The sequence below is a fragment of the Phacochoerus africanus genome, chromosome 1, assembly GCF_016906955.1.
Source record: "Phacochoerus africanus isolate WHEZ1 chromosome 1, ROS_Pafr_v1, whole genome shotgun sequence".
NCBI lineage: Eukaryota > Metazoa > Chordata > Mammalia > Artiodactyla > Suidae > Phacochoerus > Phacochoerus africanus.
Window position 1 is genome coordinate 29,155,148 of NC_062544.1, and position 27,392 is coordinate 29,182,539.

Here is a 27,392-nt window from a genome sequence, read left to right on the forward strand (position 1 = left end):
GACTTCATTGATCTGTTGATTGATTATTGACATTGGGAGTCAGGAAGAAGTCAGGAGACTCAGAGGAAAATGACTCCAGAGACCACTGTGGGTCCAACCTCATTTCCTTCTGTGATATACCTTGCAGTTCTTCCTCTTTTTAAATCTCCTAACAATGTAAAATAGTGATTTGGGCACTGGGGAAGGCTTAAGGCTAAGATCAACCTAGGAACAGACTCCAGCCTGTCATCTTTAGTTGTGTTGACTTGGGTACCTACATTTCCTCTCTGACCCTTAGTCTTTACATCTGTGAAATGGGATTACCGTAGCATGGTAATCTCAAAGGACTACTGTGTGTATTAAAACCCATAATATGAGGGAGATGCTTGGCGTCGTAAAAGATGTTCCTTAGTGGCTCGCGCTCATCTTCCTTCTTTGTCTTCCAAATACTTAAGGAAAAACTCAAATCTTTAGGTGAGCATAGCTATGACTGATGCGCTTGAGACCCCAGGGTGGGATTCAGTGAGCAAGCAGAGGGCTAAGACATGGTGAACACTTTGTAGTTGAAAAAGACTTCAAGACCTCAAGTTGCAAGAGACAAAGTAAATCTATGTGAAAAGCAATTTCAGAATAACCCCAAACAGTGTCTCATAAATGTGAGGGGGCTTGTGCCATCCTTGACAGTCAGTTGGTGGCCTCTCCTCTGGAGAGTCTCATCCGAAGCCTTGATGGGCGGATGCCATTCCACAAGGCTCTCCATCCCGGCCGTGACACATCATGTCAAAATGACCTATTTGTGGGTCTGGGCTTCCCTCCTCCAACCTACTGTGAAAACTGCTTCACACATAAACAGTTTTTAAATTTTATTTTATTTTTATTAGAGTGTAGTTGATTCATAGTATTGTGGCCATTTCTGCTATACAGCATAGTGACCCAATCCTACATATATACCCATTCTTTTTCTCATATCATCTTCCATCATGTTCTATCCCAAGAGGATGGAGATGGTTCCCTGTGCTGTACAGTACGATCTCATTGCTTAACCATGCTAAATGTAATAGTTTTAATGCTGTAAGTTAGCATTTAATGGGCACTTACTCTATAACAGGGCCTGCACTAAGCTCTTCGTACTGACCATCTCCTTTTTTCATTACAATATCCCTGGAAAGTAGTTACCATATTCTCCCAAACTAACAGAGGAGGGACAGAAGACTCAGAGGCAGAACATACTTGCCCAAGGTCACAAAAGTAACAAGGAGCAGAACTGCCCTTTGACCCAGGAAGCTGGATTTCAGAGTTCCTCCTTGAAATCGCAGACCCACTGGGTCATTGGCCTTTGTCATTCATGCCTACTGGGTGCAGCAGGAAGGGAAGCAGGGACAGCACGGGCCTGACTGGCTCCGAGGAGACACTGTGACATCACTGGCCTTGTGTGCCCTACAAGCCTGGATAACCACAGGAGACCAAGAGACCAAAAGCTGTGGTGGCAACAGGTTGTCATAGGCATGCAGGGCAGCACGAGTGGGCAGCAGAAGTAGGAAGACCAAGGAAGTTTCCATGGATGGGAAACAGCAACCCCAGAGAAAGTGTTGCCACATCACAGGAGTTGGGGCGCACAAGCAGTGTGCCAACTCAGCACCTAAGATGTGGGCATGACAGGGAGCAGGAAAGTCACCACCAGTGACTTAGAAAGAAAGCTTGAGAGCAGGGTGCTTGGGAGACGAGGTCATCCCTTGGAGCCACACCTGGATTTGAGAGCTGGGTCAGCCACTTAAGAGACGGGTAACTAAGAAAATCGCCTTTCCTCTCTGGGCCGCAGATTATTCTCCTGGAACCTAAGGATAATAATAGCAGCTACCAGATAGCATATTCCCCAGGATCAGAGAGGATGCATGCTATGGGATAAAGCACGATGCTCCCCCCAGAGAGAAATGTCTGCTCTCATTGTCACTAGGAGTAGCAACAAGAGGTATTAACATGCATCACTCTTGGGTTTGCCAGATTTCCTTTAAATGGCCTTGCCAGTGTTGCTAAAAATCAAGAGTGCCCATCTCCAAAGTAGAGCTTTGGAATCAGGAGTTCCCACTGTGGCGCAATGGAATCAGCTGCGTCTCTCGAGCACTGGGACGCAAGTTTGATCCCCAGTCCCACAGAGTGGGTTAAGGATCTGGCGTTGCCGCAACTGCGGCATCAGATCTGATCTCTGGAACCAGCCTTGGAGTGGAGGGTGAGGAAAGTTGGTGTGGGCGTGTGTGTGTGTGTGTGTGTGTGTGTGTGTGTGTGTGTGTGTTGTCGAGTTGTGGGTAGTTTCAAACACCTGAGAAATAATAATGCAGAACAGATCTGCACCAAGTGTGGTGAGAACACAAATGCAGGAATTCCCTCTTGTCAAGGCGTGGAGAAGCATGTGACCTCTGCATGGGCTCTTGGCACATGGTATGAAGTTAGCAGATATAGAAGAGAGAGAAATACTGTCTTGGCTGAGTTTGCCTCATTCAAGGAGCAAAGTGAGAGGGAGCAGAGGCAGCGAGCTTGAAGGAGGTGGCAGGATGCGTGGCTGTAAACATGGCCCTTTCCCAGCTCCAGCCCTAACCAGGGTCTGGCTTCCCATCCCAAGGCCCTCTGGACACTCTGCCACAGTTGGCCCCATCCTCCAGCCATCCCGCTGTGCTCCATGGGCAGCTCTGCGTTGCTCCATCCCACGTACTCCTGCCTGTGGGTCCGCCCCAAGGCCCTGGGGTGGGAGGAGCACACAGGTGAATGAAGGGGAAGGAGCCAGAAGCTGGGCAGGGACCTGGGGAGGGGACCCAGAGGACAGGGATCTCTGTGCTCCCAGACCTTGGAGGGCCCACGTAGCCTCCGCTGTGAGCCCTGCCAGGGTGACCTCCGGCGTCTGCAGTGTCTCTGTGGCAGTGGGCCACAGACGTTGAGGGTGGAGATGGTTCTTGGCGAGGCCTGCCAGGGTCTGGTACATCTCAGAATTTCCCTTGGAGGCCTCCCTGGTTGTGCTGTCTGTCCCGGACGAAGATGTCCACGGGGGCCCCCATCGCCCCTGACTTGTTTTCCCAAAAGTGCGGCTGGATTTGCTCAGTACCATCTGCACTGTCTCACCGGCTACCCCACCCACCCATCTGTTTACAGGCTGTCAGACAGCTGGCTGGGGCCAGGGGGACACTGTGTGACCACGGAATGCACAACATCGGCAGCCTCCAAGGGGAGGACGCTGGGGTCTTCACCTCGCCCGCCCCAGGATCCCAGCTGAGGGATGGGCCCCATCCACCAGGAGCCTGGCCTGTGCTGACAACAGCAGTAATAGTATCAGCAGTCGAGGGGTTCTTAGGTACTACCCAAGTACTGAACAAACATCTCATTTCATCCTTGTAGCCATCCTGCAGGAAGAGGGGGTGGGTTATTACTCTGTTCTTTCTGATGAGGAAGCTGAGGCTCAGAGACATCAGGTAAATTGCCCTAGGGTCCACAGCCCAGTGACAGAGCCGGAAGTAAGCACCCGGAAGCACGGGACTCTCTAAGCAGGAAAGAGCCCCTCCCCCTGGTCTCCTAGTTCAAGGTCCTTTGGATCCTGTACTGATCTGCCTGTCCTGCCCTCATGCCCACAGCACAGCCACAGTGCCCTGCGGGCCATGCCCGCCACCCCATCCGCCTTCTAGCTGTCCTGCCTTCGCCCCCCTCCATGGGTTTCCTGGCTGTGTCTCAGGGGACCAGCCTGGTGTACACAGTCAGAGCAGATTTTTCTCTTCCTGGCATTTCCGGTGTCCAGCACTGCAGGGTTGATGATGACACCTGTTTCTAAAGATACCAGCCCATTGTTAAAGACGCCAGGAGCAGAGTTCCCGTCGTGGCTCAGTGGTTAACGAATCTGACTAGGAACCATGAGGTTGCGGGTTTGATCCCAGGCCTCACTCAGTGGGTTAAGGATCTGGCATTGCCGTGAGCTGTGGTTTAGGTCGCAGATGCGGCTCAGATCCCACATTGCTGTGGTTGTGGTGTAGGCCGGTGGCTACAGCTCCAATTATACCCCAGCTGGGAACCTCCATATGCCAGGGGAGCAGCCCTAGAAAAGGCAAAAAGACACACACAAAAAAGATGCCAGGAGCACCAAAGTGCAAGAAGGTAAATTCTCTTTTCCCTCTCGCGTCTCCTCCACTCCCAAACTCCACTCCCCAGACACAGCCCCTGCGGGCGGCTTGCTTTGTGCCCTCAGATGTTCAGATGCCCGTGAAAACGTATCTCTGATTTACACAAATGGGATCAAACCACACTTCTGATGGCTTTTCTCTGTTTGCTTCCCTTCCTCCAGCCCTACAGCCGTCCTCTATCTTTCTCCGTCCCGCCCTGTGTCTCAGAGACCAGTCCTCACAGATGGCACGGCCCTGGCTCCCCTGGGCTCCTGCTTCGGGGGGTGGGGGTGACCCGTGAGGGGTGTCCTGGCAGGAGAAGGAGGGGCGGGAGCAGAGGGAAGCCGCGGTATGAACTCTCTCCTCCTCCCCTTCTGCTTCTGCCCTACCCCCCTGTGCTCCTCCAAGTGGCTGGACTCCCTGAGGCCACAGGTCCCGTTTCGCCCTTCTTCACAGTCCAGGTCTGCCTGGACTCAGTAACCTTGGGCCTCCCCTTGTCCCCCGAGACCGAATCAGAGCAGTGACAGCTTGCAGTCCCCGTCCCCTGGGTGCTTCACAACCCCCATTGGTTCCCTCACCATGCCCAGCACCGCCCCTGGCCCCTTCACGACCTCATCTTCACACCTCTGCACACTTTTTCAGCGTGCCCTCTGCTTGCTGTTGGAACCGTGTGACACACATGCTGTTCTGGAATTTCTCTGACCCTTAGCACTATATTGTGAGTATCTTTTCAATATCTCTACCTCCACATCTATTCTTTTTTTTTTTTTTTTCCTTTGGCCTCACATGCAGCTTGTGGAAACTCCTGGGCCAGAGATCGAACTCATGCTGCAGCAGTGACAACTTGGGTCCTTAGCCAATAGGCCACCAGGGAGCTCCCCTCCATATCTACTCTTAAAGCATGCGTGGTGCATCTTCCTGGGACGATTATAATCTAGAGCTTGAGGACCAAACATGAGCAGTGACCAGGTAAAGAGAGGCACATTCTGTGAAGGCAAATGGTGGGGAGTGTTGCGGGGGCACGAGCTGGCTGCCGTGACAGAGACCAGTGGGGCCCCCCCCCGCTGTCTGGTCTCCCGTCATCTCCACGGACCGTAGTCAGTCTCCCCCATGTCCCATTGATGGACACTGGGGTCTTGCCCATAACTTCACTCCTCCAACAATGCTGCCGCATTCTAGCACCTACATCTTTGTGCCTATGTCCTAAAACATCTGGAAAGGAATTTGCCAGATGAGGGACTGCTGGAAAGAGGTGTGGGTGAATTCAGAATTGGCTAGATTTAATAAATGATGCTGAAGGAGAACCTCATCCAAGGGAGAGCCATGCGAGACAAAGCCACAGCTCATTCGCCCTCTAGGAAGCCAGAGGAAGGCTTGTCCCAGAGAGGGCTTGGTGACAGCTGAGTCCCTCCGGCCTTCATAGAACTGAAGCCCCACCACAGACGTTCCCCTTTTATTTACAGTGACAATAACCTGACCTGCCCACCATCCTCACCTCTGCCTCCTGTGAATCTTTCCTCCAAGGAACCTTAGAGTTGAGGAAAAAATATTGCAACCAAATACCAGATTTTTTTTTTTCTTTAATGAGATCCAAGAGAAAAGCCTGGAAGCAATGACTACCTAAACCTTTCTGGTGCCTCATTGTGAATAGATAATGAACACCCAGTCTGTGCTAGTTCTGGGCTGGCGCTGGGAAAATATGAATGGATACCGTGCAAGTCTGCCCACCCCCTGAGGAGCTCACAGTCTGGGGAGAGAGGAGGAGTTAATACAGTGGTTTCCAACTCTGTCAAGGGACCTGTGACATCAGCAGCATCTCAGAGCTTTCCAAAACAGAGGCCTGGGGGCCCACCCTGGGGGCTTTCCGTTTAGCGGGTCTGAATTGGGCCTTGGGACTCTGTGGTATTAAAAGCCCTGTGATGACTCTGACATTCAGGGCAGATGGTGAGTCACGACTATGACACATCTCCATGGGCACACGCCATGGTTGCTTGTGTAATGAAGAGGTGGCAGAGCCGCATGGCTAGAGAGCCAAACCTGGTATGTTGTGTGGCCTAGAGTTTGGGTTTGTGCATTAAAAAAAAAAAAAGAAGAAGAAGAAGAGTTCCTGTTGTGGTGCAGTGGTTACGAACCCAGCTAGGATCCATGAGGATGCAGGTTCGATCCCTGCCTCTCTCAGTGGGTAAAGGATCCAGCATTGCCGTGAGCTGTGGTGTAGGTTGCAAACATGGCTCGGGTGCGGCCCTAAAAAGACAAAAGACAAAAAAACAAACAAACAAAAAAACCCGAAAAGTATAAGAGACCAAGATATCTATGTACGTGTTTTTATGAGCTAGAAGGTATTTCTTTATGAAACTGTTCAATAGGGTACATTAAATGTGTCAAAAGAATATGAGCCCAGCTCATATCCCTCCTTGCTACTCTCGGGCTGGTCCTTGTGCACCAGCACCAAGAACACTGAATGAAGGGGTGGGGGTGAATGGGGGAGCATGGATTCCTCCAGCCCCTTCATTAACATACCGTGTCACCTTGGACACAGTGTTCAGTGCCTCTTGGCCACCCTGTGAAATAGTGGTTCTCAACTGGCAGAAATTTCACCCTCCCTCCCAAGGGGGCCATTCAATAGATATCTCAAGGCAACTTTGGTTGTCATAGTTGGAGGGAGCAGTTGCCATTGACATCGAGGCGAAGCTCAAGGATGCTGCTAAACATACTACAATGTGCTGGATGGTCCCCTCCAGGAGAGAATGGTCCTGCCCAAATGTTGACAGCATTGGTGTTGAGAAACTCTGCTGTGAAGGAAGGCTATCCCTTCTAGGTCTGAGACTCTGTTACCCTCTGAGAACACACACATGCACACACACACACATACTCACAGAGTTATTACTTTCCATTCGGGGGCTGACAAAGCCTCAGGAACAGGTAGACCCTTGAAGGCTGAGTAGGATGGGAGGCAGGGAGAGAGTGTTCCAGTCAGTGGGAGCCTTGAGCAGAAGCAGGGAAAGGTCAGTCTAGAGCATGTAGAATGGTGAGTGATTGGCTTTGTCTGAGTGTCATGGGCTGGTGTAGAGAAAAGCACCCCTGAAGAGGCTGGGGTGCAACTGTTTGGGGCAGTGTTCTCAGTGCATGGAAGGGATGCAAGTCCGTGTGGCTGTCCACAAATATTCCAGCTCTCTCTCCTTCCAGGCCATGGTAGGGTGGTACCTGGTTCCCAGAGGAAGTCAAGGCTGGCCAAGTGACTTGATTTAGCCATTGAAGAGGGAGCACAAGTAGTGAGCACTCACTGCTGAGTGGAAGCCTTAAGAGCCAGTGCATGCTTTGTGTCACTCTTGCCTTCCCCTCTGCATAATGACCCTCAGTGGTCAAGATGGTGACTGCTTCATCAGCTGGGCACCCTGAGCAAGCAAAATGAGCAGGAATCTCCCAGCCCACAATGGACATGGGCAAGAAATAACCTTTGTATTTTTTTAATCTTTTTTTTTCGGGGGGGCGGTGCCCGTGGCATATTGAGGTTTCCAAGCTAGGGGTCAAATCAGAGCTATAGCTGTTGGCCTCTGCCACACCACAGCAATGCAGGATTTGAGCCGCATCTGCAACCTACATCACAGCTCATGGCAAGGCTGGATCCTTAACCCACTGAGCAAGGCCAGGGATCGAACCTGCAACCTCATGGTTACTAGTTGGATTTGTTTCCGCTGCACCACAATGGGAACTCCAACCTTTGTATTTTAAGCCAATGAGATGTAAGCATTATTTGTTACTGTTGCAGAACATGCTTATCCTGACTGATTTAGATGGAAATCCCTGGTGGTACCTGAGATGACTATAGATGGCACACAGAGATGGCATGAAATCGTGCTGCAACCCTCAGTGAGAACACACCCCCTTTTAAACTCTCCAGGTCACGGTAGGGAGTCTCTGACTTACTTATAAGGACTAAGACTATCTCTAACGCCCATCTAATACATGCTATGCTCCCTTTTTAACAGAGAGAGGGCACGGGCTCAAGTTTCTATATTTAGCTAAAGTTTCATAGCGTAGTTTTAAAACTGGATTTAATTTGAGGTTCGCTTTCTATTTATGGCAAGGGATTATAATTTTCCATTTATGGTAGTGATATAAATTTTTTTTAAATGGTAAGTAAAGGGAGTCACCTAAAAAGACTTGTATAAAGTTAATAAAACACAGGTGGTAAGCACCCATGCCTGAAATTGTAAGGATGGCTTACAAATGACTGAAGTAGAGTTCATTGTATGTGGCAAAATGCCTTGCAGAGGTGAGAGGGGCCTGTCAAGGCAAAAAGTATGACCGGCACAACAGATGCGACATCAACGATAGCATTTCCAGGCGTTCTTTCCGACAACAAGTGGCTGTCACACTCTGTGGTTCAAAGGAGCCCTCAGTATAGTCTGGGTCCTCTTTACCACCCTGGGGCTGGTGCACAGTAGCTGCTATCATTTGTTGAAGGAGTGGTGGGTGAGCGTTCTTAGCGGGTGGGTGGGCGGAGGTCTTGGGAAGGCCCTTGCCCTGCTCAGCATGTAGAAGAGCTTCTGGGAGCACATCTGGGAGCCGCAGCAGGATGCTAATAACTAGCTCTGCGCGTAGAGGACAGTGAGGATCCCTGGGTGTGGGGACTGGTGGTTGGGAAGAGGAGCCACAGAGGCTGGGACTGCTGACCAGGAGGGAAGGGAGAGAATCTTCATGGGTGTGTGTGGGTGTGTGTGGGTGTGTGTGTGTGTGTGTGTGTGTGGTGGGGGCAGGGGTGGATACTGGAGAGGACTAGGAAGAATAGACATTTCTAATAGGAGTTTGTAAGCTGTTTGCATGAGATAAGCCATGTAAATCCCTTCTCCCTGTGTTCCACATGTGCATGTCTGCTTTGCACGGGAAAAGGGAGGATGGCAGGAATGCTGGAGGGGCTTGGGCTTCCAAAGCCATGGAACTGTTGGGTAAGAGGTAATTCTACCATGATCTCAAGAATTGATGAGGCTGCAGCTGCCTTGTGGGTTACACATGAGTCAGCAAATGAATGGTGATGACCAATGTCCTGGGGTTGGGACATCCAGGGACACTCTGTGTCCACATAAACAGTGGGTGGCAAATTGTATTTTCCAAAGGCAGCAGCAGCAGCAGAGCAGTCCATCACACATGCTCTTCTACAGTGTGGCTGGATACCCCTCCTACCGGAGAGGTGGTATCTGTGTCCCCTACCCTTATGTAAATGTGGGTTTGTGATGGCTCTGACCAGAAGAATGGGGTAAGAGTTCCTATGTAACGTCCAAGGCTGCATCCTAAAAGGTCATGTGGCTTCCTCCTGGTTGCCTTGTGCTTTGAGCCCTGTGCTACCATGTAAAGGGTGTGACCCCTCTGAAGCTGCCATGTGTGAGAAAGTCAAGCCACACTGAGTAGCCACATGCAGGTGCTCTGGTCTGCAGGCTTCATTCAGTCATCCCTGTCCAGACACTTAGACAGTTTCATTCCCCCACTGCAAGTCACCTCTGGGCTTTGTGTTTCCCCAGTTGAGGTCCCAGACATCAAGGAGCTAACCCTGCCGTGTCCTGATTGAAGTCCTGTCCAGAGAACAGAGGAGCATAGTCAAATGGCTGTTTTAATCTGCTGAGTATTGGGGTAGTTTGTTACACAGCAGTTGCTGACTGAAACTCGGTGACCGAGTGCTCCCCATCTCTGAATCCTCAGCCCACAGCACCAGGCCTGAAACCAAGCATGGGCTCCATAGGATTAGTCAAATAAATGAGTGAGGAAATAACTGAATAAATTAGTAGGCTGCTTTCCTCCGGGAGCCCCTCTTTATCATTTAACCGTGTATTCACACAGATAGGCATAGAACTGAAGCTTTTGTGGGTTCTGGATGTTCCAGACCCAGGAAACCGCACCTCTTTTTTTTTTTTTTTTAGAGAATCTGACATCATTTTCTGTCTGACAAATTAACTTCTCTGGTTGACTGGCAACTTTGGTAGGAATGAGAAACCCACAGACAAGGGCAGAAGTGGGGGGGGTGGGGAGGCATATACAGAAGGGAAATAGCACAGGGATTTGCCATTTCTCAAGCTGTGTCATAGCACATCATTTTCCACCAAAGCAAGCAAAGGCCTGTGCTGTATCTTTTAGAGGCAGGCAACTGACCAAAGTGCATGAAAAAGGCTATCAGCTAACTTTCCCCTCTAACTCATTCCAGCCCCCACGTCCTCACTCCACTGTAGAGGCTGGAGAAGAAATTGCTCCTGGTAAAGTCCTCCTTCACTGAAGTCCTGGTCCTGGATGGAGGCAGTATGTTGGCTGAGACGATTTTTTCCAATGCTGTCCAATGCTTTTCCTTTGATTTGGCCCCAAGGCAGATTGCAATTGCGGTTAGAAATTATAACTGTGAGGGAGGGTTTATAAGGAGTCAGGAGTTTACCTACCTGGACAACACTGGTGGGCGGTGTCCAGCTGGGCTGTCTTCTGGCTGGGAAGGCGTCACATTGCATTCGGAGGCAGGGGGCCAGCCCCTTTCAACAGAGGGCCACGCCTGTGTCTTAATAGCAAAATCATTGCATTCTGGGGTCTCAGTGCCCTTGAAGGTTTCCCTTCCATGTGACCTAAGAGATGTTGGGAGCTCTTGCTGACTAAGACCTGGCAGGGATCCATGAAGGAGGTGAAATTGTGCTGTGGGGAATAGATATCTCTGTGAGAAATTCACATGGCAAGTCAACTGAGAAAGCCATCTGTCAACTAGAGCCTTGCAAAAATGGAGGCCAGTTCAGCTACTCCCATTTACTGAAAGTATAGTCAATAAGTTTTGAGTTTCTCAAAGCAGAGAAGTAGGCAGCTAATTCATTTCACATAACCCGAGCCCTCAATCTCATGGTGTTTCATGCGGACCTAGAATCATGTGTGAGCTGGTGCCACCTATAGGCCAGTTGTGATGCTGCAGCCTAGCTCTATTAGGTGCTATACCCCAGGAAAAGGACCATAACGTTAATAGATAAAAAGTGCAAGGGGATTTTTGAAATATTCATATATAAATATTTGTTTCCATAATTTGCTTTACAAGGTGATAATACTCGCTCTTAGAAGTGGAGCTAGAAATCATTAAATTGTATGCAAGAAGATGAAAATTGTATAAGAGGAATTCCTCTTGGAAAAAAATTCTGTGTCAAGGAAAGGAATTGTCTGATAAATCTGCTTGGCTGTGGAGTAAGACCCCAGAGGCCAGGTTCCAGGAGAGGAGATGGTCTCTAAACTGCCTGCCAAAGAGGGCTGATCCCCTTAGCTGACTACCGTTGGTCTGGCTGCGGCTGACAGGTTTGAGGGCAAAGCTGCGTTGCTTGACCCAGTAGAAAGGGGATGGAGCATCTGCAGGGGAGTTTAGAGGAGGAAGATGACCAGGGGCAACACGACAGGATGGGAACTTGGGGGGTAGACATGCCTGGTGAGAAATGGAGGAGTGGAGGGTACAGGGCATCCTCTCCCCTGCATTTCCCCCGTGGGGAATCTGGTTGGGTCCTTTGTGGAAAGTGGATAAATGGTGAGAGCCTGGGTTGTCCTGGGTTCTAAATAGAGTCTTTTTTTTTAACCATTAAATATTTTATATAGCATAGTAAAAAGAATAACTTAACTGGTAAGCATAACAAAAATAATACACCCTCTGAAAATAAGTAAAATATAAAATGCATAAGTTGGTTAAAAAACAGTGTAACTATATAAATATGTCCTCACAATTTGTTCCATCTCATTGATTCTTCAATAAAGGCATTACACCATTCTAGGTGATGTGATAAGACATTATAGACTTTACATTGTACCATGGAGAGAAATTGTTATTAATAATACAATTGTAGAACTGTATTATTTAATTGTACAGTGGCATTATTTAATTATAATTATCATAAGTTCTTTGATGGAGAGGAAATCAGAATCATATCTAAGAAGACTTCAGCATTCCAAGAATGATGTCAAATGACCCCCTTCATGGTGGATTATGCACTTATTTACTATGAGATATATTTCTTCTCCAGAGATTCCTTGTTTGTGTATCAATTGTAGATTTTTGGTTTGCAGTTATTCTGAAGTTTTGATGTAAGCGTCTATATGTATATGAGATTGTTTTAAGTTGTTCTCTTAATTGCAAGTTCATCTCCGGTGTCCCGCATTTGTACCCACCTCTTCTTATGATTTCTGATTTTGATGGTATAATTGTGCATGGATGATTTCGTATCTTTGCTGTATATATACCTTTACCGGTGAGCCTTTTCATTTGTGGAATTTTTGTTTTCCTGTTGCTGATCTTTTCTTTCCTGCCTAGACAAGTTCCTTTAGTATTTGTCGTAAGGCTGGTTGCTGAATTCTCTCAGCTTTTGCTTATCTGAGAAGGTTTTTATTTCTCCTTCAAATCTGAATGAGAGCCTTGCTGGGTAGAGTATTCTTGGTTGGAGGTTTTTTTCCTTTCATCACGTTAAGTATATCATGCCACTCCCTTCTGGACTGCAGAGTTTCTGCTGAAACATCTGCTGATAACCTTATTGGGGTTCCCTTGTATGTTACTTGTTTCTTTTCCCTAGCTGCTTTCAAGATTTTCTCTTTGTCTTTAATTTTGGTCAGTTTGATTATTATGTGTCTCAGTGTGTTCCTCCTTGGGTTTATTTTATATGGTACTCATTGTGCCTCCTGGATTTGAGTGAGTGGTTGCTTTCCCATGTTAGGGAAATTTTCGGCTATTATCTCTTGGAATATTTTTTCTGTCCCCTTCTCTCTCTCTTCTCCTTCTGGCACCCCTATAATACGGATGTTGGTGTGTTTAACATTGTCCCAGAGTTCCCTGAGACTCTCTTCATTTTTTTTTCAATCTTTTTTCTCTTTTCTGTTCTGCATCCGTAATTTCTTCTAATCTGTCCTCCACCTCGCTTATTCATTCTTCTGCCTCCTGTATTCTGCTATTAGCTGCTTCTAGTGAGTTTTTTATTTCAGTTATTGTATTTTGCATCTCTTCTTGTTTAAGCTTTATGTCTTGTATCTCTTTGGTTAGTGTTTCCTGTAAGTTATCCATCTTTGCCTCCAGTTGATTTCCAGTATCTTGCATCATCTTCAGCATCAACAGTCTAAAGTCTTTTTTCCTGGAGGCTGAGAATCTCCTCATTGCTTAGTGATTTTCTGGGGTTTTTCCTTTCTCCCTCATCTGAGTTATAGTTCTCTGTCTTTTCATTTTTATAGGTTTTTGGTGTGGTGACCTTTTTATAGATAATAGAACTGTAGCCTCTCTTACTTCTGGTGTCTGCCCCCCTTGTGGCTGAAGTCAGTATGGGGGGCCTGCTGTAGGCTTCCTGATGGGAGGGGCTGATGCCTGCCCGCTGGTGGGTGGAGCCTATTCTAATCCCTCCTGTGGGTGGGGCTTAGTCTCTGGATGGGATTAGAGGCAGCTGGGTGCCTGAGGGTCTTTAGGTAGCCTGTTTACTGAGGGGTGGGGCTGTGATCCCACCTGGATTGTTGTTTGCCCTGGGGCTTCTCAGCACTGACTGACGGGTGGGGCCAGATTTTCCCAAAATGGCCACCTCCAGAGAAAGGCAACTGCTGAATATTCCCGAGAGCTTTGCCTTCAATGTCCTTCCCTCACAACAAGCCACATTCACCCCTGTTTTCCCATGATGTTCTCCAAGAACTGCAGTCAGGTTTGACTTAGGTTCTTGTGGAGACCTCACTCTGCCCTGGGACCTAGAGCACATGAAAGTCTGTGTGCGCCTTTTAAGAATGGGGTCTCCATTTCCCCCAGTCCTGTGGAGCTCCTGCACACAAGCCCCGCTGGCCTTCAATGCCAGATGCTCCAGGGGCTCTTTCTCCCAGTGACAGATCCCAGCATGTGAGGGTTTGATGTGGGGCTCAGAACTCTCACTCCTGTAGGTGAGTCTCTGTGAGCCAGTTAGTTTTCAGTCTGTGGAGCTTCCCACCCGGGAGGTATGGGTTGTTTATATCATGAAGTCATCCCTTCTACCTGTGGATGTGGCCTCCTCTTTTTCTTCTGGAGTAGGGTATGGGTTTCCATTCCATTTGGGTGGAGATTGTTCAGTCTTTAGTTGTGAATTTTGTTGTTTTTAGGAGAGAAGTTGAGCTCCAGTCCTTCTATTCCACCATCTTAATCCCGTCCTCTAAATAGAGTCTTGAGTTGAAAAGGATTTTAAGGCATTCCCATCATGGCTCAAGGGTTAACAAACCCAGTTAGTATCCATGAGGACACGGGTTCGATCCCTGGCCTCGCTCAAGTGTTAAGGACCCGGCGTTGCTGTGAGCTATGACCTAGGTCTCAGGTGCAGCTCGGATCCAGCACTGCTGTGGCTGTGGTCTAGGCTGGCAACTGCACCTCCGATTCGCCCCCTAGCCTGGGAACCTCCATATGCCTCGGGTGTGGCCCTAAAAAGACAAAAAAAGGGATTTTAAGAGGTGGCCCAGCCCATTTCTGCCCAAAGTAGAAGCCCCTCCTCACCCCACCCCCACCCCTGAGAGGTGTGAGCAGTGTGGTTCACACACATCCAGGATGGTGGGCTCACTTCATCAGTGAGAGGCTGCCTGTCTTTGGTCTTTGTTTGACTCAGAGGAACAGCAAATAGGGGAGGGGCTGTGCTTCGTGGTGGGGAGAGAAGGGCAGGATGAGAAAGTTACGATAGCTACTGGGTAGAACATCCTTACCCGTGCCAAGTACTGTACTCACATGAGCTTCTTAGAGCCTTATGGGAAAGTCATTTCTTCTGCTTGGAAATAAAGAAATGGAGAACTTGCAAGCCTAGCGGATCTGCCTGAAGTCACACAGCTAGAACAGGGAGAAGCCAGGATTTGAACTTAAGCGCCTTTGCGTGTTTCACCCCATCACCATTTCTTTCCCTGTTGGTTTTACTGAGAATTCACCCCCTGACAACATGTGTGAGAGAACCCTTGGCTCTGCAAAGTGGCGAACTCAACATCCGGGGGTGATTGTGGTCTCTGCACCTTCAGAGGAGCAGAGAGAACTTCCAGAGGAGTCAACCAACTTGCAGAGGAAACTTGGAGAAAAAATAATCTTGGAGAAAACACTGCAAAGAACTGGTTTTTTTTCTTTCTTTCTTTCTTTTTTTACTTAGAGAAGGCTGGTTATATAATGGGTTTTCAGGTTTATGAAAGATTTTATTTTTTTAATGAAAGATTCTTAGAGATGGTGGCCACCAGCTGTTCTTCATCTCAGCAGCCTAAGGGTGGCTATATGGAAGAATTTCTTGACCCTGGAATGGGTCAGTGCAGGCCAACAAGAGAGCAGGCCCTTTTTCTGAGGACACCAAATGGAGAGTAGAGTCATTGTGGTGTGTGAGGGCTTTTTAGAAGCCAGCATCTGCTTTACTAATCAGACTCACTGCGGGTGTACCTCAGGATTTTATCTCTAGAAACCCTCTGGGTCAGACAGCAATATTGTAGGGTCCCTCGCAAATCATCTCTGACAGTAGCCTCAGTACAGTCATGCCTTCATCATAGCCAGTACCCCTTAATGCTGATTGATCTTGCCAAGTTCCAATTTCCTGGTCCCTAAAACTGGGGCTTCAGGGCATCTCATGGGATTCTGGGGAGGTGGGGTAAATGGAATCGTCTATGTGTAGGTCTAGCAGAGAGCCTGCCATGCAGCTGGTCCTCAGTAAATGGTAATCTTTGGCACCCACTACCCAAGTCCTAAGATTTATGTGAAGTCTAAATAAACTCCATTTTCTAGTAAAAGTATTTGATTTGGAGTTGATGAGTTCTACAAGATCTTTAGGGGACCATTGACTGAAGCGGTCCACCTTGGCCAGGCACGATAATAGCCGCTTGCATGAGTTGGGTCGCAGCAGGAGGCCCTGATGAGGAACCCGGTGCTGCCCTGAAGACTAACGGGGAGGATCTGGGAGGGGCCGAGAGGAGGGAGGAGACCACCGGCCTCCCGGAATCCTTGGCTGGGATCCGTCTTGGCTGAGAGGTGCCTGCACCACCAAGAAGAACCCTGAGCCGGACCAAATGTGGGCCAAGCAAGACGACTGGCCAGAGACGACCTGGAAACTAACCCCATTCCCGTAAAGCCTGAGACTGTGAGCCTCGTGCAGAGCAGTTCTCCTGGTTCCCTCCCCTGCTGCTCTCCTCCTGGGCGCCCCTTCCCAATAATGTCTTTTGCTTTGTCAGCACGCATGTCTCCTTGGATAATTCTGAGTGATAGACAGGAGCCCGTGCTCCGGCCCAGGAAGGGGTCCCTCTTCCTGCCACAAGATTATTCTGCTGGACTTAAAAATTCAAAGGACACAACTTAACTTTTTGGTGTGAGGATTTAGTGGGAGAGCTCATATTCACTCTTTTCCGTGACCCTCATAATATAACAGACCTTGGCTCTCTTCTCTCAGCCCAGATCTTTCCAGTCCAAAGTGCCTAGTGTCCATGAGAAGTCACCCTTGACCCCTTCTCCCTTCAGTCCATCCAGCCAGTGTGGTCTAGTCCCTTTTAGGTCTCTAGTCCTCTTTAGATACAGAATCCAGGGAGGGTCCAAATTATTTTATTTATTTATTTGTTAGCTGCACCCACAGCACATGGAAGTTCCCAGGCCAGGAATCAAATCTGAGCTACAGCTGTGACCTATGCCACAGCTGTAGCAACACTGGATCCTTAACCCACTGCACCAGGCTGGGGATCAAACCTGTGCTTCAGCAGCAACCCAAGCTGCTGCAGGGACAGTGCCAGATCCTTAACCCGCTGTACCACAGTGGGAACTCCCCAGATTATTTTAGATCAGGCTGGGTTCCAACCCCAGCTCTTCATTGACTTGATCTGAGGCCATGGGCAAATCATTTCATCTCCCCAAACATTTTCAGTTTCCTGATCTGTAAAGTGGGAATGAAAATCTCTGACCCTGTTGTGCAGATGGTTTCAAATAGGTTCTGCAAAGCATCTGGCCCAAAGCGCTGTATGCAATTGCCAAATGAATGTTGTGACTAGGGCCATGCTTTGAGAATCTTCTAACTCTCGGCCATACTCAAACCAATCCAGGGCACTTCCTGGGTCCATCAGACTCTGGAGGTTTATCAGACTACCTGAACTGGTCTATCTATGGAGGGACCCTGTTTTCTCCTCTCCTCAAGTCCTTTCTCTGCTCACATAGGACAAGCTTCCTCACTTCCGGCAGAAGGGCTGCTAGGAAAGGAGCTTCTGCAACCTCCTCTGTGGCCTTGGTTTCCCTGGAGCAGCTAATCTGATTGGCCAGAGCGGTGGCCAGGAGGCGGGGTCAGTGATGACTTAATGTGCAGGTGCACAGCCTCTGGCTGGTGCCTTCTGACTTCCACACCTCCTGGCACACAGGCTTCCAGGAGACCAGCTTTGGAGGGGAAGGGGGACAGTAGTGGTGATTAGATGCTTGCTTAGCTGTTTAATCAAGCTAGGATGTCTTAGTTTCGGCACTCTTAACATCTAGGGTGGGGTGATTCTTCCTCACTGCATACTGTAGGCAGTTGAGCAGCACCCCTGGCTCTAGCTGTTAGATGCTGTTAGCATCCCCCACCTTAGTTGTGACAGCCAAAAGTGTCTCCAGATATTGCCAGACATCCCGCCCTGCCTGCCAGGGGCAAGTTCACCCCAGGCCGAGAGCCACTGAATGAAGATGAGGCTTTGATCCAGATTTAGATAATGAGCCTCCATTAGAGGTTGGGGTAGTGAGTCTGTATCAGGAAAAGTCTGTATCTCGAAGGAGGGAAAGAGGAATTTTATTCTCACTAAGCCTTCAATGGTGCTCAGGTGGCTAAGCGCGAGGCCTTCTTAATTTCTTCAGTGAAGGAGAAACAGAGCCAGAAATCGAGCGAAAGGGAGAGAGGCCAAATGGGAAACTGAGTCAGGACCCAAGAGCGAATGACTTCCATGAAATTCCGAGGCTGCTGCTTGTGCAGAGCAGAGGAGCCGGCAGGGCGGTGCTGGGACGGCCGCCCTGTGCCGGGTAAATATGCTCTCTTGGGTGGAAGGGCTGGCAGGTAAATATTAGTGATCACCCCACAACAGCTACTGGGGCGACTCAAGTGCAGGGAAGGACACACAGTCCCCTTGTTCAGAAGCCGCATATTTTTCTCCCTCTGTCGCTAACCAGCCAGTCACTGCAGACTGCCCTGTCCCGTCCTCCCCTGCCCAGACCCTCTGCCCCGGGTCATCCACAGCTGCCAACCCGCCTTGTCAGCTCCAGGTCCTCCGCGCTGGTGCTGGAACCCACGTGCTCGAGACAGGGGGCAGAGGAAATGAAACTCCCCAGCACTGGGCCATTGAAAATAATCCCTGCCTTTGCAAAGGCCGCCGTCGCCCGGTGCCAAGGCAAGAACTGTCTGTCTCGCCACCTTTCAGTTCTTGTTAAAAAGCAGAAGGCATGTCAGGGCCGGGCTGGGTCACCGGACAGAGAGGGCTTTCTTTGCAGCGCTGGATGAAACTCAGTGCTTTAATGAAAGCTCTTATTAGCCCCAGCTGGCGTCCCATTTTCCTGAGCTGGAATAAAAAAAAATTGCCTCGGTCATCCTTTCCCAGGCTAATTTCAAGAGCATAATTACCATCATCATAATTGATTACTATTTATTTTGGTCATTAATAGTCATGCACCTCCCCCCTTGTTCCATGTGGATTAAATACTCCAAGAATATTTATGGCACGTGGCAGCTGTATTTGTTTTGCTTCATTCCACACATCCCCCCAATCCCTTTCAGGGTAACCTCTTGATTTCTTGACACCCAGAAAATCCTTCTCTGGCTTCAGTGTTTAAACTTGTAAGCTGTGGTGACTAATGAGAGGGGGGGTGAAAAGTTAGGGGTTCCAGGAAGATATGGAGAGAGTGCTATAAGGTGATAATATTAAAGGGCTGGCAGGATACACCCTCCAAACTTGTGTTGGAGGTGGGAGGCTGGGGGGGGCGGTGGAAGGGAGATGAATTGAACAGTTATGAGATTGTTGTTTCTTCTGTCTGGTCTCGTGAAGGAGGCAGTTACCAAGCACCCGTGGGCAGTTAGTTTGGGAAGAGATTGGTATTTTCTGCCTTCAAGACACAGAGCTTGAGAGCTGCCTGCACATGACTACACAGGGAATATAATGTCCCCCCAAATATTCAAACTATGAATATAGCTCCCATGTGGCCAAACTCTTAGGACTTCATCAAATGAAAGTCCCAGAGGAGGTGAGTTTAATTCACATCCACTCTTGAGTTGGACAGTATTATTTCCGCATTGTCCTCCCTGCTATTAGGTATTTAGAGCTCCTGAAAGGCTCTGGAGATTTAAAAAAAAAAAAAAATGACAAACATGGGTTAAAAGACTTAAATCCCCCCAAAGGGAATGCTCAGATATCGCCTATCTCCTACTGAGCAGACATGCTGGGTCTAGGTGGGAATCTCACTCAAGCTAAGGCAAAAGTAATGCCCGCCTCCAGCCATCCTGCTCCTTGATTAGTGGAAGGATGACTGCTAAGCTCAAATACATCAATCAGAGCCCCTTGGTAAAGTTTTGAAGCTGTGACCAATAACCAAATGAGTCAGTACCTCCTTGATGTTGGAAGCAAGGAACCATTCACAGACAATTTTTCATCCACCACGTGTATGAAACCACGTGTGGTGGGAGTGATTTAGTCAATACTCAGAAGCCCATTTCAGAGATGGGCTTGCAGCATTTGAGACTCCGATTCCAGTTATTCCTGAAACCTGGAAAAGGGACACTGAGAAGGTCTAGACAAGCTGTGCCCTGCATAACTCCAGAAAGTGCCATTCACATGACCAGAGTGGCCCCTGGGGTTGTGCAGTGTGCAGCTTGCACAATCGTCCACAGGGACCCATCTGGCAGCACCCTACCCTTTCTTCAGCTTTTCTTGGAGATACTCCAATACCCTGTTATTAAACTCCTTTTTTTGCCAAATCCAGTTGAAACTGGATTTTTGGGAGTTCCCGTCACGGCGCAGCAAAAACGAATCTGACTACGAACCATGAGGTTGTGGATTCAATCCCTGGCCTCGCTCAGTGAGTTAAAAGATCTGGCATTGCCGTGAGCTGTGGTGTAGGTCACAAACATGGCTCGGATCTGGTGTGGCTGTGGCTGGCAGCTGTAGCTCCGATTGGACCCCTAATCTGGGAACCTCCATATGCCGCAAGTGTGGCCCTGAAAAGCAAAAAAAAAAAAAAAAAAAAAGGAAATTGGGTTTATGCCATATAAGCCAAATGAGATCTAAATAATGATAATAGTTACCTACAACCACAAAGGAAAAAAAAGTGACCTCCCCTGTTCACCCCAGCTTATTCTGGATAGTAAGAAGGAAGCACCTGACTTTCTTAACTCTCAATTTACTGGACCTTCAGGGAGTGGGAGAAGGGAAAAGCAGAGGCAAATCAGCACCCCTACCCCAGCAACAGTCCTGAGGTGCCAGGCCTTGAAGAGCTGCCGGGCATACAGAAAGCACGTGAATGCAAACAATTTCCCGAAGGCCTTTGGGCTGGCTGTGTGGGAACAGCTGCACGGCTCCCTAACGGGTGTCAATGTCAACGCAGACTCAACATTTTCCAGGGGAAAACGGGGCTCAGACAATGCAGTGTGCTGGCCAGACAGAACTCCATAGGGATGGGGGATTTGGCGGGAGAGGGAAAGCTGCCAAGCGAATAGCTGCACGTCCCAACTCGGGAGAAAGAGAATGAGGAAGAGTCTTGAAGAAGCTTTCAGTTCATCGTTCCTGCATTCCGTCCCTCTCAGTGCTTTCTGCATCTCCCTAGTCAAATATGCAGACACTTTATTTCAGGGATGAACACTAACGGAAGGAGTTTTTTTAAGGTGGGGGGAAGAGGAACACTGGCAGAGTTCTTAGTTAGGAGGCAGAAGGGAAGAGAATTCAAAAAAGAAAAAGAAAAAATCCCAAGGAATGTAAATAAGTTTTCTACAAAGAGACATGGGCGGTGCTGTGGATTAGCGTGGATTTTGAAATCAGCCTGATCTGGGTTCATGTCCTGACTCTGTGGAACCGTAGAGAAGCCACATCAATGTTGGAGACCTCAGTTTCCTCATTCAAAGAAGCCTAATAATACCTAAGTGCTTGTGGGTATCATCAGACACAATAGATAAGCATTAATTAGGACTGTAGAGCCAGTGTCACTGGGGAAAACAGTGCAATGCCAGAATGTGAACTATTGAGTTTTGTTTGGTTATTGTTATTTTCCCCCTTACTACGTTTCTGACACTGTGCTAGGTTCATATATGCAATTCAGGTCTCTCCTTTCATCCTCAGGCCAAATATTTTCAGAAATATGTAACATAGCCCACTTGATCATAGAGGAACTCACACTCAAAGGCCTTCCAGGATCCATGCCACCACTGCTTGAATTTTTTACCTCATCCCTGCCACCAGCATCTTGCTCACCTCCTTGTGCAGCCTTTTGCTTTGCTATTGCTGCTGTCATCTTTTTTCCCGCTGCCCATTTGTACTGCTTGTCTATTTCCGCCTAACAAATTACACCAAAACTTAGCAGCTTAAGACAAGAAGCACGTATTATCTCCCAGTCTCTGTGGGTCAGGAATTCTGGAGGGTCCATAGTCTGAACACGCAGGTCAGAAGAAGAATTTCTGGACTTGTATCGGGGTGAAAAGAAAGAAGTTTATTGAGCATGGCAAGGTGGAGAGAAAGTAGAGTTTATTGAGATGAGACAGTGCAATTGCAGTGGGAGGACTTCCTGATAACCAGGGAGAGCTGACAGTGAGCAGGTGGTCATGTCTGTTCTTATAACCCAGGGAGATGGGAAGTCTCACATACACCAGCTGACCTGCTGATTGGTTGGGGAAAGAGGGGTCTTATGATACACTTGCTGATTGGTTGGAGGGGAGTATAAAGCCTCCATAGGGGTGGGGTGAGAAGTGGGCCACATACCTTTCCTAGTAGGAGTAGGAAAGAGGAGGCCAGGTTCCTCAGGGTGGGGGAAGGAGCATTACAGTGAGACAAGTGGGGTGATAATAATTCTTGTCTTGGCCAGAGGCTTTGCATTCAGTCTCCTTGAAGAGGCCTTGAAGCCCAACTTGGAGCATCTGAGTGGTTCTAACTGCGAGTTTAGTCCGACTGCAAGCAGAAGAAGTCCGCCCAGGTTTCAGGCAACTGAACACTTGCCTTGGGGCTACAGAATCTGCTTCCAAGTCGGCTCACTCATGTGGCTGTTGCTACAAAGGAGGTGCAGTTTCCATCCCTGGCCCAGGGGCAGTGGTTCTCGGATTCAGTTCCTGGCCCAGGAACTTCCATATGCTGAGAGTATGGCCATGAAAAAATAATTAATTAACATATACTTTATGGTGTAGTGTGCCATGCACAAGGCTGTTGATGATTGGCCCAATTTTGCCTTTTTCTCTTGTTTTGACTTTTTTTTCCCCCGTCGAGGTCAGGAGTATGTATAGTTCAACTAGTTCTACAAAGTTTGTTAGACAAACAGCATTCCTCCATTGTCCCCCCTCCTGTTTTCCCTTCTCTGGGGCCAATATTTTCAACTCTCTTAATATTTATTCTGTATAGTTAAATTGCTAATGCTGACTCTTTCAGTTTTTGGCCCTCTCCATTAATTTATCCTTTGCCTGTGGAAGGACTTACCACTACTTTCTAACTCTTTTCTCCACTTTCCATCTCCACCCTCTCCATATGTTTGTATTGTAATTTTGGCTTGAGAAACATTTATTATTTCTTTTACATGTTTACATATGCCTTGCAGAACTGGGGCTGTAAAGTAGTCTTTTGTTTTTTCTGGAATTAGCAATTGCCTTTTCGTTGTTGCTGCTGTTTATTTGTTCAGTTCTCTGTGTGTTTGTCATTGATTCAATCCCCAAATCTCAATTTCACCTTCCTGACAAAATCTAGGGGCATCTAACCTGCCCAGTCTGGTCTGGATGCCCTCTACTCTCAAACACAGCTGTCAGCCTGGGCTAGTCCTTTAATCCAGAGAATTCCTCTCATCTCCTGCTTCGCTGTGTTGTACTGGGTTAAATATTGTCTCTCCCCTCCCAAATTCATGTTTTTCCCAGAACCTTAGAATGTGACATTATTTAAAAATAGGCTTATTGTAGATGTCATTAGTTATGATGAACTCATGCTAGAGTACAGTGGGGGCCTTGACCCAATATGGTCGATATTCTTATAAGAAGAAGAGAAAGGGAGTTCCTGTTGTGGCTCAGAAGGTTAAGAATCTGACTAGTATCCATTTAAGGATCTGGCATTGTCACAAATGCAGCTTGGATCTGGTGTTGCCATGGCTGAGTGTAGGCCACAGGTTTGGCTCTGATTTGACCCCTAGCTTGGGATCTTTCATATGCTGTGGTACAGCCCTGAAAAAAAAAAAAAAAAAAAAAAAAAGGAAAGAGATATAGAGATAGACACGAACAAAAGAAAGACTATGTGATGATGGAGGAGAGATTGGAATTCTGTCACAAGCCAAGGAATGCCTGGGTCCACTAGAAGCTGGAAAATGCAAGAGAGAATCTTCTCCTTGAGGTTTCAGAGAAAGCATGGCCCTGTTCACACCATGATTTTGGATTTCTGGCCTTTAGGACTGTGTAAATTTCTGTTGGTTTAAACTATCCAGTTTGTGGTAAGTTGCTGTGGCAGCCCCAGGGAATTAAAATATTTTATTCTGTTTTGGTTTGATTTTGTTTTTGCTTTTAGTTTCTACCTTCATTTGGTAGAGTATACCTTCCAAAGGCTTCCTGGGGAAAAGCATATGAATGTTAATTATTATTTTGAGAATTTGCATGTCTGAATTATTTTAATTCTGTTCTTACACATGAGTGATAATTGGGCTGGATATAGAATTCTAGGTTGGAAATAATGTTCCTCTGGAATTTTGAAATCACTGCCCCATTGTTTTTTGTTTGTTTCCTTGCTTGTTTTTCTCCTTGTGGGATTCTCCCTGTGAGAATTCCACATTCATTCTATTTGCTGATCTGTCACATATGATTGTTTTTTCTACCCTTCAGAAACTTGGTAGGATATTTTCTTTATTCCCAGTGTTCCTGAAAGTTTATAGTGGTGTGAGTATTTTTTTTTTTTCCCATTGTGCTGTGAACTTAAAGTTCTCTTTCAATCTGGAGATTCCTGTTCTTCAAGTTTGGGGAATTCTTTTTTTTTTTTTTTTTTTGGCTTTTTAGGGCTGCACCTGCAGCATATGGAAGTTTCCAGGCTAGGGGTCAAATCAGAGATGCAGCTGCTGGCCTACACCACAGCCACAGCAGCACCAGATCTGAGCCACATCTGTGACCTACACCACAGCTCACAGCAATGCTGGATTCTTAACCCACTGAGTGAGGCCAGGGATCAAACCCATCCTTATGGTTACTAGTCAGGTTCATCACCACTGAGCTAGAATGGGAACTCTAAGTTTGGGAAGTGCTTGTGTTATTTTGTTGATGAATATCCCGTCCTCTCAGTTTTCACTATTCTTTCTTTGTGGTACTCTTCTTACTTGCATGTGAGACTTCTTGGACTGGTCTTCAAATTACTTTCTCTTTTCTTCCTTGTTTTCCCTCTTTGTCTTTCTTACTTTCTGAAACTTTTCGTTTCACCTTCCATTTTTTTTACAAAGATTTTTACTTCTATTTTCACACTTTTAATCTTCAAGAAACATTTTTTTTGTTCCGTTAAGTGTGTGTGTGTGTGTGTGTGTTAAGCATTTTGTTTTCATTTCATGGTTGGAATGTCTTTCTTTCTTTTTTGTCTTTTTAGGACTGCACCTGTAGCATATGGAAGTGCAGGCTAGGAGTCAAGTCGGATCTGCAGCTGCTGGCCTATGCCACAGCCACAGCATTGCCAGATCTGGGCTGCATTTGCAGCCTACAACACAGATCCCTGCAATGCTGGATCCTTAACCCACTGAGCGAAGCCAGGAATCAAACCTGCATCCTCATGGATACTAGTCAGATTCATTGCTGCTGAGCCACAATGTCTTTTTTTGCAGAGGTTATTGATGATAGGTTTTGGAAGCTTTTTCTCCAGGCATAATTTCTGTCTCCTCCAAGTTGCTTTCATTTGGTTCTCTGACTTGCCTTGTCGAAGCTTTCTTCAGGAGTCTCTTCATCTGTAGCTGTCTGAATGAGGGGAGCCGTCTTGACTGTGAGCTTTATTGTGGAGCACCATGCTGCGCCAATTGATGGGCGGATCCCCTGGGTCTGTATCCTCAGGTATTTCCAACCTAGCCTGTCAGACATAGCAGAGAAGGTTCTTCCAGTCTCCTGTCTAGAGAACAAAGGCCTGGTTGCCAGCATTCTGAGAGTTCAGCAGGGGCAGAGGATAGGAGAGGGGCATATCCACAGTCACTGAATCCCCCTATTTCTAGTGTGATACTCCAGGTATCAGACCCCATCAGCTGGGTCTGACGTCACACAGTCCAGCATCCCTAAGTTTTATCCTCTCTGGTCAGTCTTCTGCCAGGGGTGGAGTGGGCGGGGGGGCAGGTACCTGGCAGTGCGGAGTGTGGTGGGAGTGAGTCCAGGCATCTAACTACTTCCAAACGAATTTCAACCCATCTCCATTATTTTATGCTCTCTCCCTCCCTGAAACTTTGCTCAGAGCTCCAGAAGTACCTGGTGTGGTAGGTTCCTGAGTTTCTCTGAGCACTCTCTTATACAAATCCAGTTGGTTCATGGATTTTCCTGCTGTGAGCTTGGAACTCAGCTCTGTTAGGGCTGCTCAGTCAGTTACTTCCTCTCCATAAGCTTTCCAGCTCCCAGAGTTTTCCTTTTAGGTTTCTGTCTTTGAAAACTCTTATCAGGTTAGTTATAGCAAGATTCCATGAGGGATTGCAATCAGATGCTTGTGTTCAGTCTCACCTCTTTACTCAGAAGGGCCTAGATTGCATTTCCAACCTTATCTTGGCTGTTATTTTGGAAGGGGAGCTTGGTAAGTCTCAAATCTATTCTGAAATGCCTTCCTCAGCATTAATTGATCCAGAAGAGCACTTTGAATCAAGCATGTCCTATCTGGCAAAGCCCGTAAAATATATTTATGCATATCACAATATCTTCCTATATAACCAAAGGAATCACAGTGCCATCAGATAGCTTTGTCAAGTACTTGCCACTCCTTTCTACCTCTCCTGCCCTGGTTCCCATGTGACAATGGGAGGAAATAAAGAAAACAGCCTTGGAGTGGGTGAGGTTGGTGATTTATTGGTTTGTGACTCACACAGTCAAAGGTCAGCTTTGGGGAGTTCCTGCTGTGGTACAAGATCAGCAGCGTCTCTGCAGTGCTGAGTCTCAGGTTCAATCCCCGGCCCAGCACAGTAGGTTAAGGATCCAGTGTTGGCACAGCTGCAGCATAGGTTGCAACTGCAGCTGGGATCTGATCCATTGTCCAGGAATACCATAAGCCATGGAGTGGCCAAAAGAAAAATAATAATAATAATGAAAAGTCTGGAGTTACTGCTGTGGTGCAGTTGGTGGCATCTCTGCAGCATCAGGACACTGGTCCCATCCCTGGTCTGGCACAGTGGGTTAAAGGATCCAGCATTGCCATAGCTGCAGCATAGGTCACAAATGTGGCTTGGATCTGACCCCTGGCCCAGGAACTCCATATGGCTCGGAGTGGCCAAAAAAAAAGTCATGGGACTTGGTTTAGTTTTAGTTTAGTTTAGTTTAGTTTAGTTTTTTGCTTTTTATGGCTGAACCCGCGGCAGCATATCGAGGTTCCCAGGATAGGGGTCAAATTAGAGATACAGCTGTCAGCCTCCGCCACAGCCACAGCACAGCCAGATCTGAGCCATGTCTGCAACCTACATCACAGCTCACGGCAACACTAGTTGCATTCATTTCTGCTGCACCACAACGGGAACTCTGGGACTTGTTTTCTTTAGCATGGTCAAGGAAACTTGCTTTCATGAGGTGGTATTTGAGCAGAGACCATGGGAGATAAAGGAATAGGCACACCATTATGAGGGTGGGGTGGGGTGGCATTTTGTGGAGTGGGAGAGCCAGAGCCAAAGGCTCCAGGAGGGAAAGCAGAAGACCAGTGAGGCTGGAGAGGAAGAGGGAGCGTGGTTAGGACCAGCTCCGTGGACCCATGGTTAGATTTTCTCTGGGTGTGATGAGAGCCTTGCAGGGGTACCTTGAGGAGACTTACGTGATGCATCCTGAGTTGCTCTTGCTACAGCAAGAGGAGAGAGTCATGGCCAAGAGCAGAAGCAAACAGCCCAGCGGGGAGAGATGGGGCTGATGGACCACGGAGCAGTGGAGGTGGTGAGATAGGTATACCTGGATTCTGGGTATATTTTATTTATCTGTTTGGTCTTTT